Source organism: Canis aureus, chromosome 18 (genome assembly GCF_053574225.1).
Source record: "Canis aureus isolate CA01 chromosome 18, VMU_Caureus_v.1.0, whole genome shotgun sequence".
Taxonomy (NCBI): domain Eukaryota; kingdom Metazoa; phylum Chordata; class Mammalia; order Carnivora; family Canidae; genus Canis; species Canis aureus.
The window spans coordinates 22,596,899-22,611,972 of NC_135628.1; the positions used below are offsets into that span (position 1 = coordinate 22,596,899).

At 42.2% G+C, this 15,074-nt stretch overlaps 1 protein-coding gene across 1 annotated transcript in view; it reads left to right on the forward strand.

Moving 5' to 3' along the window:
- Positions 1–15,074, forward strand: part of OSBPL3 (oxysterol binding protein like 3) — a 136,641-nt gene that overhangs the window by 21,442 nt on the left and 100,125 nt on the right. Inside the window, exon 2 of the mRNA XM_077856491.1 lies at positions 2,713–2,844. The gene's annotated coding sequence lies outside the window, so the exon portion shown is untranslated. The remainder of the gene's footprint in view (positions 1–2,712; positions 2,845–15,074) is intronic.

A 15,074-nucleotide genomic window follows, 5' to 3' on the forward strand; every position in this document is an offset into this window, starting at 1 on the left:
ATGACCTGCCAAAATCAAGAGTTGGACACTCAACTGACTTAGCCACTTAGGCACCCCAAAAGTTTTTTCATTTTTGTGTTTTTTTTCTTTTATTGCTTTTGCTTTAGGTCTATTTGTATCTAATAGACTATGACCTAATTTAAGGACAGAAAATTTTCTTTTCTGTGTTTTCTTTTAAGGACTTTTATAGTTTTTACATTTAGGTTTTTGGTTTATTTTGCATAAATTTCTCTATGTGGTATGAAGTTAGGGTCCAACTTTATCCTTTGCATATGAATGTCCACTTTTTTCCAACACCATTTATTAGAAAAGACTATTCTTTCCCCCATTGAATTGTCTTGGCACCTTTGTTCATAATGAATTGACTATGTATGTGAGTTTAATTCCTGCATTCCCAACTCTGTTCCCTTCATCTCTATGTCCTTCTCTATGCCAGTACACACTGTTTTAATTTCTGTAGCTTTGTAGTAAGTTTTCAAATCGGGAAGTATGATTCTTACAAATATGTGAAGGTTATTTTTGGATGTGATGTTGATGCCCATTCTCCTACCTCACATAGTTTTGCTTATGTTTTTTCTGCCATTGTAAAGTCAAATTAGAAATGTTACTTTGAAGTGGCCATGAATTCCATTTCAGGTTGAACCTCACTATTCTTGTATAAAAGACATGAATTTGGAATCGGGCATACACAAAAGTTTGCCCACTAGCTCTGTCTCGGTTTCTTAACTGTAGAATGATGCTTAAAACCTAAGTCAAAGGATCATTCTGAGAATTAAATAACATAACGTATGTAAAAGCATCTAGCATGGTGTCTGGGAAATGACAGGTACAAAATAAATACCTGTTGCCTTTCCCGTATTCTTCTCACAGATGCAAGAAAACTTTGTGCCTTATAAGATGGTTTTAAATTCTTTCCTAAAATCAGCCTTCTTCAATTTAGAAACTGTTTTCCCCAAAGTTATCATGTAAGTGAGTATTACTGAGTTTTCCAATCTATTCTGTAGTATTGTTGGTAGTGCAGTGTTTCAGACTTTGCTCATTGCTTTATCCCCACTGTCTAGAATTGTCCCTGACCAACAGTAAGTAATCAATAAACATTTTGCTTTATATATATATATGTATGTGTGTATACACACACACACACACACACACATTAAAGAATTTATTCATTTATTCCTAAGAGACACAGAGAAAGAGGCAGAGACATAGGCAGAGGGAGAAATGGGTTCCCTGCGGGGAGCCCCATGTGGTACTCGATCCCAGGACCCTGAGATCATAACCTGAGCCAAAGGCAGATGCTCAACCACTGAGCCACCCAGGTGCCCCACTTGAGCTATATATATATTTTAAGATTCATTTATTTATTCATGAGAGAGAGAGAGAGAGAGAGAGAGAGGCAGAGACACAGGCAGAGAGAGAAGCAGGCTCCTCACAGGGAGCCTGATGTGGGATTCAATCTCCGGACCCCAGATGATGCCCTAAGCTGAAGGCAGACGCTCAACCACTCAGCCTGGGTGGCTGCCCCTTGAGCTATATTTTTAAGTAAGCTTACATAACAGTTGTGTAAGTACTTGATTTCTGAGATAATTTCCACAATATTTCTTTCAGCATTTTGTCCAGTTAATTTGGGATGCCTCCTTATGGAGTGCTGCTTATTTTCTCTAAATGATACTTTACTTCCCATTCAGATGTTTCCTCTTTGGGGCAATTTCAGATTGAAGTAGAAAGGATCAAGTTTGAGTATAAACTTTAGAAAGCAAGAGCGGACTGGGAATGGGGACGTTGGGTTTGGAGGAAGATGTGTGATAATGAAAGACCAGGGAGGGACTTTTAGAGAAGATTGGGTCAAACAGGGAAGCATGTTGCCAGTATTTGAGACTTGCTTTTGATTTTGCGTGATTATCATGGTTTCTTGTGGTTTCTCTAGACCAAGTCTAGACATGAAACTGTAAGCAAAGAATAACTGTTATTTACTGGCTGTTGTGAGCCTAATTTATAACCAAGAAGTGGTGCCTGTGCATGTTAAGCTACTATCCACATGATGGATAAACCTTTAAAGGTAAGAGTTCAAATAATTTCACGGACTCAGGATAATTTAGTTTTAAGGCTAGACAGGATTGTCAGGCTGAAGGAATATCGTTAATGTCACCTCAAGGAAGACATTCCATGGTCAAATAGGTTTGGAATGGATTCAACAAAATTAACAGATTTGGCATTTAACTGCAGGACTTCTCAGAGCCCTTACTATGCCAACATGTCTTCAGTAGGGAAGGTAGGAGCAGCAATCCCCAAGGTGACTGGTGTGTGGGGACTTATTTTTCCCTGCCACTAGAGAACCCTGTGGGACTGGTAGTTAGCATTTATGAATAATTATGATCTAGGGCAGCACCTTAATTTTTCAGACATGAACTCTGATTTTTTAATCTTTTTGACCTGCTATTTCTAGGGAGCCATGACTGCAGATACATAGAAGCTGATTGTGTCTATTGTGTTACTAAGAGATCTGTCCAAAAAGTAAGAGCTTAAACTAGGAGCTATAATCAAACCCCTGAAATACTGTGTATATGTATATTTAACTTACAAGATATTTTATCTTCCAAGCTTCCAAGAGCTAAATACTTATTTATTTTTAATCTGTTTTGTGTACAGCTTGGTTTTTGTGGTGTCTAATAATCCCTGATCTAATGAGTTTGTAAAATTTGATTTCTGCAGCTTTTGCTGTGATACATACTCCTTAAGATAAAGGACAGGAAGAGGCAGGAGAAGGAGGACCCTGACCAACAAAGGCCACTGACTTCTATGGAATAAACAAAGTCCAGACAGCTACCTTGTTCGGAGTGTCAGGTAAGCTTGTGATGACTGGCATCCATTCCTAGAGTCTTGGGGTAGAGCAAACTGTATCCAGCTCCCAGTGTGGATATAGGCTACTCTCTTCCCCTCATTGTTTTTCCATTATCCTTCCCTCTACCCAAACCCCCACTCTTCCTTCTTGCTTCCATGTCTGATAGGGTTTATTTCTTTGACTTTCATTAAGAGAGAGGGGGTGAGGGGTGGGGGGAGAGTAGAGAGAGATAGAGATTGGAAGGGGACTTAGTGGTAGAGCTGTCTTCACTTCTTGTAAATGCAGTGGGTTGGTGTGTCACCACTGTGATGGAGTAACAGCGCAGATGGGATTCCCAGTGTCAGTAGTTTCCATTCACACCTATAGTTTAAATACCCAAGCACCACTGTTTGTCTTGCCCGCGTTCTTGGGGCTTGCTGCCTTATCCTGTTCAATACCTGTGGGGAGGTGTGACGTAGGCAGATTCTCTAACTGGGACTATAATGTGTTTCTAACAACTAAGACAAAAGCCAGAAAGAAAGATCAGAGAATGCAGAGGACCTGCTGAAAGTATTTGAGTCAGAATCTGAGGTTGGTGGGGCTGGGGAAATAAGAGAAGCATGGATCAGGTGACTGTTTTAGGAAAATGAACAGTTCAAGTCAGAAAAGTATTGCTTTTCTTCCTTTTTTATATCAGTGATATGTGTTCCTTATGTTTAAAAATCAAGCCAAACAGGGATGCCTGGGTGGCTCAGTGGTTGAGCGTTTGCCTTTGGCTCAGGGCGTGATCCTGGAGTCCCGGGATCGAGTCCCCATCCAGCTCCCTGCATGGGACCTGCTTCTCCCTCTGCCTGTGTCTCTGCCTCTTTCTTTGTGTCTCTCATGAATGAATTAATAAGATCTTTAATAAAATCTTTAACAGAAACAAACAAAAAATCAAGCCCAACAAAGAAAGCTCAAAGGAGAAATGAAAATATTACCCCCAAAAAAATCTCAACCAAAAAATAACCAAACCAAAACAAAACAAAAACAAACCAGTGTTGACATTTGTTTCAGGCTTGCCTCTATACCTGTAGTGAGAGAGCTGGACAGAGGGATGGCCAGATAAATGGCAGGCAGAAGTAATTGTGAAAGATTGAGCTCAAACTAAACGGAGTTTTATTTTTATTTTATTTTATTAAAGATTTTATTTATTTATTCAAGAGAGACACAGAGAGAGAGAGAGGCAGAGACACAGGCAGAGGGAGAAGCAGGCTCCATGCAGGGAGCCCGACGTGGGACTCGATCCTGGGACTCCAGGATCACGCCCTGGGCCGAAGGCAGAGTTTAACCGCTGTGCCACCCGGGCTGCCCTAAATGGAGTTTTAAAAGTAAAATATTCTAGTTGATCTTACTTGAATTTAACAAAAGGAAAATAAATTGTCAATCTCCTGAAAAGCCATCTTTTATCTGAAGAGGGTTAGTTCTCTTAGCTCAGAAGAGAGATGAACACCTCCAACATTGTGGGAGTCAGAATGAGTTGCACGCACTGTAACAATGTGATAAACAATCTGAGGTCTTTACCCAGCATCCCTCCCTTGGTTTCAGATGGTTGTCACTGGTTTTATTTTTATTTTGTTAGGATTTATACTTCTAACACTCACTAGCTTTAATTCCCCTGGTTATTCCCCCAGTGCTTGAATCGTAATCCATGCACTGTTAACCGTTGGTCTTCCCCCATGGCTTGGTCATTCTCTGTCATTTAATGTTTGGTTGGGCTTCGTTGTCATTAAGATTTTTTTGGAAAAGGGCTTTTGGATGCCATGTTTTCTGAGTTGTTTTTATCTTTGGAAACTATTGCCTATTGCCTTTATTTTTGAAAGACAGTCTTGCTATTGCTTCGTTGTCTTCTAAAGAGATTGTGCCAATTTATGGGCTACTAGCAATTTATGAGAACGCCTGTCATGAATTGGGAACTTTTGGGGAATGTCTGCTTGCCTGAAATAGTTATTTTAGGCAAGCAGAAGTGGTTTTTTTTTTTTTTAAGATTTTATTTATTTATTCATGAGAGACACACAGAGAGAGAAAGAGAGAGAGAGAGGCAGAGACACAGGCAAAGGGAGAAACAGGCTCCATGCAGGGAGCCCGACGTGGGACTCAATCCTGGGTCTCCAGGGTCACGCCCTGGGCTGAAGGTGGTGCTAAACTGCTGGGACACCGGGACTGCCCCAGAAGTGGTTATTATATTATACTGGCTGAAATATATTTAATTTGGTAAATTGGATATCAGATTATGGAAACACTTGAATGTTGGGAGACTGGCTGTTTTCTCAGTAAACTTTTCATTTCCTTGCCAAATTTACAACTTTCCTGCAGGTCAAATGATAATAACTGGGCAGCTCCGTGGAGCTGTTTCAAGGACGCTGTAAATTGTGCAGGAACCCTCTTAAAAGGCTTCTCACCTCCCCACTCTCTGTAAACAGGCATTTGGCTGGCCAAGAGTAGATTTTGTTGTCTTCTGAAGATAGTAGGAAGTGGTAAATGTTTTCATCTGACAAAAAAAATTGACATCTGATAATTGTGTGAACTAACATTTCTTTTGTTACAAAATACGATCTTTGCCTATCACTGACTGTTGTCTTACAACTAAGCAGCCATTATCAGCCATTCCTAAATGACACATGATCTCTTTTAAAAAAATATTTTATTTAAATTCAATTTTCCAACATATAGTATATAACACCCAGTGCTTATCCCATCAAGTGCCCTGCCCTCCTTAGTGCCTGTCACGCAGGTACCCCATTCCCCCACTCCCATTCCCCCACTCCTCCCCTTCTGCAACCTTTTGTTTGTTTCCCAGAGTTAGGAGTCTCTCATGGTTTGTCTTCCTCTCTAATTTTTCCCCACTCAGTTTCCCTCCTTTCTTTATAATCCCTTTCACTATTTCTTATATTCCACGTATGAGTGAAACCATATGATGATTGTCCTTCTCCGACTGACTTACTTCACTCAGCATGATACCCTCCAGTTCCATCCACGTTGAAGCAAATGGTGGGTATTTGTCATTTCTGGTGGCTGAGGAATATTCCATTGTGTATAGAGATCACAGCTTCTTTATCCATTCATCTGTTGAAGGACATCGAGGCTCCTTCCATAGTTTGGCTATTGTGGACATTGCTGCTATGAACGTTGGGGTGTAGGTGTCCCGGCATTTCCTGTCTTGTTAATTTTCCCTATTCTCACTGGTGTGAGGTGGTATCTCATTGTGGTTTTGATTTGTATTTCCCTGATGGGACAAGTGATGTGGAGGATTTTTTCATGTGCTTGTTGGCCAATTGACACATGATCTTAATACATCTTTTTTGTAATGTTCCTCATGGATTATGAGTTGGAGGATCTGATCCTTTTATTTATTGTATTCTTAAAGATTTTATTTATTTATTCATGAGACACACAGAGAGAGGCAGAGACATAGGCAGAGGGAGAAGCAGGATCCGATGTGGAACTTGATCCCAGGACCCCGGGATCAGACCTGAACTGAAGGCAGATGCTCAACCACTGAGTCACCCAGGTGTCCCAGGTCTGATTCTTTGAAAAAAGCTAATCTCCGTACTGACATAGTTTGAGGTATCTGTTAGGTTGGGCTTATTAATAAAATTCCGCACTGACCTTATGTAGAAAACCAACAACCTGTCTCACCTTTTAATTCATTCTCAAAAAATGGGGTGGGAAAGAAAATTGCTCAGATGAGTTACTACATTTAAATTTTGGCCATCATCCTTTATGGTGATGCAGCTGCACGCCAGCCACTGACCTTTTCTAGTTGGTAGGGGTGAGAACACATCTGGAAGATTTTAGGAGGCAGGTGTGTCCTGAAGGCACTCTCACTTTGTGCCAAAGGAAAGCTAGGAGGAAATCCGTGATCTAGAATGCTGTGGTGAAGCTGTGTTGTCTAGTATGGCAGCTACCAGTCACATGGGACTATGTCCACTTAAATTATTTAAAGTTAAATAAAATTTAAAATTCAGTTTCTTAGTTGCATTGGTCGCGTTTCAAGTGCTCAACAGCCTCATGTGATGAAGAGGCCGTGGTATCCGATAGCACTGAAAATTCTATTGGCCAGCCCTGGTTTCTATGCTCATCACGATATCATGATTATCCAAGGCTCATTATAGCCTGAATGAGTTGGTCTCCTGGCTCTTTTCCCTCCTTCCCTCTGCTTTCAGTCTTTTTTCTGCTCTAACTCAGATGATGAGGCACTGCTCTCCTTATTGCCTTGTTGGTACCCTCTGGTCTCTGAGCGCAAATAGCCCACTGGGAACCCTGTGCATGGACTGGATTAGATCTTTGCACTGCAGGGTCAGCTTGACAACACTCTGGCCAAGTCTCAAGAGCTTCTCAGTGTTCTTACCAAAGAATTGAATGGTGCTAGGGATTTTGACTTTTTTTTTTTTTTTTTTTTTAAAGATTTACCCATTTGAGAGAGAGAGACACACAGACACACAGACACACACACACACACACACACAGAGGAGGGGCAGAGAGAGAGAATCATTGAGCATGGAGCCCGGTGAGGGGCTCAATCCTGTGACCCAGAGACCACAACTGGAGCCAAAAGCACGAGTCGGACATTCAACTGACTAAGCCACCCAGGTGCCACCTGACTCTTTAGCAACATGTAATTATATCTACTTAGGACTTTTACTTCAATGCCCTTTTTTGGCTCTGGGTGTGTGTTCTTGATGGGAGAGTACAGTTCTGGGTTCTCTCCCATGACTGACCCTGTGACCTCAGTACGAATTTCTCTGTGGCCCATTTGCAAGCTGAGAATTCACTCCCAGACGCAACTTAAGCAACTGATAAATGCCAAGTGATGAGTGAGAAATTTTGTGGTCTGTGCTAAAAGGTACGTTGAAAGGGTTCTTAAGGGTTTGTTTATCTTCTCATCTTTCTCCTGTTTTCTTCTGTTGTCCCATCTGTAGTCTCATGACTACCAGGTAATACCCACCTTGATCAGCTGATTGACTCATATGCCCTGCTGTGTGCCTTATGTAAGTGACTTTCTAGGGAAGGTCTGGGGTTTGTTAACCAAGGAGCCCGCTTCTAATTCTGACCTACCTGAGTGGAGCAGGATGCTCTGGTAGGAGGAGCCTGCTGGCCTGAGGGTCAGGAGGAGGAGGAGGCACTACTTCTGACTGAACTGTCCTTCTGACCCCATGTTCTCATGCTTCCCACCTGGAGGGGAGTCTGCTAAGAGTTCCTGCCTAGTGTTACAGTTATGTGATGCTTTGTAACAACCCCAAAACTTGGTGGACTAAGACATTAACATTTCATTTATCCCTCAAATCTGCCATGTGAACAGGATTTGGGGGAGTAGCTGGAGTCCACTCCACTCTGTGTCGGTTGGGATGGTGAAAAGGTAGGGGTGGGAACCTCTGAAGACTCACTCACAGGCTTGAGAGTTAGTCAGTGGTGGCTGTCAGCTGGTGTGGGGGTGTGGCCTCAGTTCTTTTCGAAATGATCCTCCCCATGTGTTCCCTCCACATTGCCTAGCGTGGGCTTCTCACATTATGATGGCTAAGTTGAAGACTAAGCATCCTGAGAGAGACACAACAGCAGGTGGAAGCTGTGTTACCATTTCTAACGTAGCCTTGGAGGTCACACAGCATCGCTTTGGCCATAATGACAAGCAAACTCGAGTTCAAGGGAAGGAAACATATACCCCACCAATCAGAGGAGCAGCGTTTTTGGGAATGAGATTCGCAATCTTGAGCACAAGATCTATTCGTGGCGTCATCTTTGAAAACTATGTCTTCCATACTGGGTAATGATGAATCAGAATTGGCATCAGCTCTTGCTAAACCATAAATAAGATTTGAGATCTGACCTGCGTCTAGAAACTGGGGCACTTTTCCCTTTCAGGAGAGGGTTGTCATTGCGCTGTGCCAGAGCTGGTCTGCCTTTGGGGATGAAGGTGGGGGTTGCCATTTCCATAGCACTGGGACTTCTTCTATGAGAGATGCTTGTCTGAATACAAAATAGAGTATTGAAACACCTCCAGTGTGCTCCCCTCCCTGACTCAGCCTGGGTCTGCAGTGAATGCCCAATACTGGGGACTTCACAGTGAAGAGCAGGGTTCTGACTCCTGACCATCATTTTTAAAATTAATTTGATGGAATCCAGCTAGAGTTTTGATACATTATTTACATCCCGCATTCTGACTCAGGTTTTCTTGTAATTTCTGTTCCTTATTACTCTTATAGCGCTCTCATAAGACACAAGCTTCTAAACAGGATTCATCCAGACTTAGCATTCTTACATTTGATAAATGGGGATAGTTGAGAATATTTCTTTTTCTATTTCTAGGTTAAAATAGGTTTTTGCAAAAATCTAGTAGCTAGTATAAGGGGGAAGGGGACACACAGATCATCAGTTTGATAAATAAGCTGCCATAGGCCAGGTTCTGTGCCAGTTGGAGGCAATTTAAAAAACAAAACCAAAAAAGAATAAGACGCACCTTCAAGTTGCTTCTGGTCTGTACACTACTGGAGAGAAAAAATAAGCATGGCATTGTCGACATCAGTTATAGAGGGGCTTTTATGTTTTTCTTCCCTTTTTAGCTCTAGTCTCCTGACATCTTTCTGTTCTTTAAAATCTGTTCCGCCCTTTCCATCCAATTCTCTTTATAGTTTTATTCAGCTTGCACAGTTTTAAAAGTGTTGTATGTTCATTTTCTTACAACAGTCCTTCCCCGAGGAGTAAAACTTCCCTCTATCCCTTTTTCCTCCCACCTCCATTCACTAAATTAGTGAATTCTTGCTTTCTTTCGAGACTCTTAAAAACACATTGTTTATGATTGCACCTTTAATTCCGGAAAGATGCCCCCAAACTGTCTCTCGAGAAATTTGTTTTATAGGAATTTTTTTCAGCTTCGATTCTCTGTCCTGGGGTTATTTTTGTTAAGTGCCCAAAGGAATTCAAGTGTGCACATCTGATACATTAGCCACTAGGTATTTAGTTTCTTGTTACTTGAGAAGGTTCAGGTAGCACTTATGGAGCATTATTCATATTTACATCTAGCTTCATGTTTACAGTTTTGGCAAGACAATTAGTAGATTTTTACAGAAGATAGAGAAGTTTTTAAAATTCGTATTCACATGTCACAGTGACTCGGTTGATAGCCTTTTTAGATAAATACTGAAATGTAGCCTGTGGTTGCCACTTGTTAAAACTCTACCCTGCTTCCGCCAGCAGTTGTCAGTAAGGACAGATAACAACACCCACTGATAAAATTCAAACCACAAGATGTTATTTTAAGTTCTTGGGTGGTGCTCTCTCTTCTTACCCTTTAAACTGCTAAGTCACATCCTGCTTTGCATTTTAATTTGGTATAAATTAGATGCAGTAGACGCAGGTCTAGCATTAGATACTAAAATAAAACTTAATGCCAAAATAAAAGAGGGCAGGTCTGTGGAGTAAAGCTTGCTATCATTTCTGGATGCCAGATTTAGGGTAGTGGTTCTCAACCCTCCAGGTGCATCCAAATCACCTGGGGAGCTTTCCAGATGCCTTTCCCCGGGGCCCGGGCCTCATCCCAGAGTGCCTGGATGAATTGGCTTGGAGCAGGGCCAGACTGGTCTTTTGTAGAAGCTCCCCTGGGTGATCCTGTCATGCAGCCAGGTGCCCTCATGCAATATTTCTCAAGCCTGGCTACATGACAGGATCATCCAGGGGAGCTTCTCAACACAGGCCACCTCTTTCAAGCTTTTGCTCACAACTCCAGCCTCACTGAGCTCTTCCCTATGACTGTCCATAACCCTGACTAGATAGATATCCCACCATGAGTGGGTTCTGGCTCATTTCATCTACACACAGCTTATCTCCTTGATCAGAGTGGTTTCTTTCGTGCACTACTTTGGTAACTTAGTTTTCATCCTACAGGGTTTGACACAGCTGTGGATGCTTAGTAGGTACTTTATATATGTATATTGACTTGAATTTTCAGCCATTCTCCTTTGGCTTCTTGCATTTTCATAGCCCACATCTATTCATAAGTGTTTCTTCCTCTTGAGATACAACAGGGCAAGTAAGAGTGGCTGAGCAGCAGGAGGAGGAAACTCAGGCAGTGGCTGGTGTTGCTATTCAGTCCTGGGGGGAATTGACCTGTGGACTCCTCCTCCTCCAATCAGAACACTGAAGCCATCCCACTCTAGAGTGGGTCTCAGGACCATGTGGGTGGCAAATGCAAATGAGGCAGGCTCTCCTGCTGTAGAAAATGAAGATGTGTAGATGAATGCAGTTTCTCTATGGAAAGCCTACTGAAGAATATGGGATTGTTCCAGGAGACTGTGCCCCTGGAACTGGAACACAGCAGCTTTCTGTACTTTGTCAAACTGTGAAGTCTCACTGCCAGTGTCTCAGGGGCTCCCATTTCTGGCCCAGGAAGCTAACCAGGGAAAGAGTGGTTGACACCTTCCTGGTGAGGGATACAGAGGTTACTGAAATTCCTTAATTTTAAGGCCTGCTGCCTTCTAGGACATACATTATTGACATCACACCTCTGTAACTGAGAGATCCCCAGATTAAGTAGTTTTAACAAAACTGAAGTTTCTTTCTCATGTAACTGTCCAAATACAGCGATTCCCGAGCTAGCGCAGTAACACTACTATCTTCAAACAATGGCTTTCATTTATGGATCCAGTTGTCATGGTCTCTCAGCACTCAGCAATGGGGAAAGGATAGAAAACACATGCACTTCTCTTGTTAGCACAGCTCCTACTGTACCTCATTGGCAGTACATAGTCATGACCCCCCAACCAAGCTGCAAGGTCAGCTGGAAATATAGCTTCTAATTAGATGGATGACCTTGCGCTCTACTACAACTTGGGAGTTCTTTTATTAAAGAAAGGGAGAATGGATATTAGTGAACTCTAAGCCAAGGGATGCATAATTATCTGCCAAAATATTAGATCTACCAACTATCACCTCTGTTCATTGGTTTGGCTAAAAATACACTAAGCTGTCAAAAGAAACCTCAAATGTATTTCTAGTGCTATAAAGTCATGGTAGGACACTGAAGCTCTCCAGAGGGCCATGTGGTGTTTCTACCTTTCGGGAGAAGGGAGTCCATGAGTTGGAAGACATGTAGAAAGTGGACAAGTAGCCAGAGCACAGATGGTGTTGACAAATGGGTTTGGTTTGCAGGGCAGCCTCATGGCATCTTTGCAAGCAAGCGTGTTTGCCAAGAAATTCACCAGCTTGGTCAAGAGAGTTCAACTGCAATTTAATAGCAGGGAGGTAACGTTAAGACTTGATTGGACTGGGATGCCTGGGTGTCTTAGTAGTTGAGTGTCTGCCTTTGGCTCAGGGCATGATCCTAGGATCCTGGGATCAAGTCCCACTTTGGGCTTCCTGCATGGAGCCTGCTTCTCCCCTCTGCCTATGTCTCTGCTCTCCCCCTCCTCCCCCGGCTCTCGTGAATAAATAAATAAAATCTTAAAAAAAAAAGACTTGATTGGACAGAGGACAATAGGCATCACAAATGAAAGAGCGGTAACAGAGGAGAACTTTAGTAATTTGTGCAAACACCTGGGAAACAGTGTGGTTATGTATCATCTGCCATTGTACAGCCTATGAAGACAGAGCAAAGTAAACATGAAATATTAAAACTTGGATATAGATAGGATCATCTGATCATCTCACCTAGAAGGTGAGGGTAGTTCTCATGGCTGAAATATGATTCTAGAGGGGAATATTTTGCTTTAAAGAAGCAGACCTATTAATATCCAGACCTTAAAGATGAATTGCTGGGTAAGGGGGAAAAAAGCCACAGAAAGATTGTTACAGTAGGATCAATATTATAGATTGCAAGACAGAGGTTATGGATGATGCTTTCTCCCCAGAGACTATAAATCTAGAGTGGCTGCCAAATGTGCTGATAGAAGCACCAGAAGTTTTATTCTGCTAATTTCTGATAAACTCTTCACTTGTTTTGCTGACCATTTAATTTTTAAGACTGAAAAAATAATGCAAGGATTGACATCTCTGGATTTCTTTCTGATCCAACCAAGAAGCATTGGCTAGCGATATAAAGTGACAGGAACCAGGAGAGGAAATCCCTAAAGAAGCATGGTTCTAGAAACATTTCAAGAGTTCAGACAAAAGAGAGACATGATCTCTCTCGTGGCCAAAGATAAAATGGTAAGGAGACCTCAAAAAGAAGGGATGGCTAAAATGTTCTGAAACTCGTATCAGTCTGGCTCAACAATTATTATTATCATCATTGCTACCAATCTTTGTAAGTTACTTTTCCACAGAATGTAAAGATGAGTAAAATGCAGTCCCTGAGTTAGATGTAGACCTAACATCTAGTGGTGGGTGTATGAAGAGTGAGTCAGTTACAGGACACAGAAGACATACTTTCAGAGAGCACAGGGGTTCAAAAAAGAAATAAAACCATGGGTGGGGGTGGTTTCAGAAAAGGTTTAATGGAGAAGATGACACTTGAAGTGCTCTTTGGAGGGTGGAGGACATTTTCACAGATGGAGAAGGAAACCTGGGTTCCAGGGTGCTTCACAGAGAGAGAGAGATTAGCAAAGATCAATGCAGAGTGGTATAACTGCAGGTATATTCCATACTTCAGAATACAGGGTGTACTATGTGAGCTTTTGGAGATGAAATGTAACTAATAACAGCTAAAATATAACAGAGCATGTCTGCCAGGTACCATGTCAAGTGCTTTCTATGCATTGTCTCAGTCCAGTCCATCTTCACAAAAGTTTAATACTATTATTCATTCTCTTTTCAGATGAGGCATGACTCAGAAGTTTAGTAACACACAGTGTGAGTGGTGGGTAGAGCTGGAGTCCAAAGCCAGCTAAATTTAACTGAAATGTGAAGGGCTTAGGATTTTTAACTAAGGGAATTTTGAGCTGAGGAGAGACACTTGGAATCTTTTGAGGAAGGTGAGCTGGGTGAGGAAAAGTAAGGTAGATTGAAGTTATGGGAGAGACACCCAGTGGGGGTTGGGGGTCTATGGTGGACTGGTGCTTTTGGGAATGGAAGAATGGAAATCTAGTTGGGGGTGCTGAGGTGGGTGTCAGGTCAGAGCTGGAATCTATGGTATTGAGGGATCTGGGAAAGGGAGTTGGGGTGGACCAGGAGAGGGTGGGTGTCTTGGAGTCGGGGAAGTCAGCCCAGGTGTCAGCCTGAGGGAGTGATGAGTTTGCTTTTGAAATAAGCAGTAGGCTTCATATTCCAGTGGTAAGTCCAGGCTGTGGTCTGGAGGAGGGTCAAGATCACGGAATGGGTAGACAGCTGCCTTACGAAAGTCAGGGCCATGGGTGAGATGATCAAGAGCTAAAGCTTGTGGAAGGAAGTGGATGAACAAAACTTTAGTAAATGCCTGTGTGTTTGAGAGAGGAAAAGAGGATCCAGCAAGCCACACTTGAAAGTTAAGAGAAACGAATGAAGAGTGCTATGCAAGCATGCTAGAATAAAGTCTGCAGAACTACTGTCAGGAATGAGCTGAGGCATTCAAAAAGTGCTTAAAAGCTACAAAAACAGATTTTCAAACATATATCCAGAGCCAGATGAACAAACAAAAGTAAGCTTCTGGGTGTGGAAACTTTCTCTTCACAAAACATCAGGAGTGAAAAGAATTATTCTAATTCCACTTTTTTTCCTTCTCTGAATCTTTTTTTTTTTTTTTAAGATTCTGTTTATTTATTCATGAGAGACACAGAGAGAGAGAGAGAGAGAGAGAGAGAGAGAGAGGCAAAGACACAGGCAGAGAGAGAAGCAGGCTCCATGAAGGAGCCTGATGTGGAACTCGATCCCAGGCCTCCAGGATCACACCCTGGGCCGAAGGCAGCGCTAAACCGCTGAGCCACCCAGGAATCCCCTGAATCTATATTCTAAAGGAGTAGTACTAACTGAAAATAATTGAATACACACAAGAAAAGAGAAAATTGAAGCCCAAGATAGGTGAAGGGATAGGAAACACGTACCTCGCACTGCGAAATGGGTTCTGGGTGTCAGTTCCAACCAGAACACACCAGGGGACTGAATTGATCTTCATAGAACCTCTGGGAGCAAACTGTGCTGGATGAAAGAGAATGCGATGGGTATCAGAAGCCTAAAAATGGGTATATGTTGTTAAGAATATTAGAGAAAGGAAATTCCTGAAAACTCGAGAGCAGTGGTTCTCCATCCTGGCTGCACATTGCAATCTACTGGGGAGCTTTTATCAAACTATTGCTGCCCAGGTCCTACC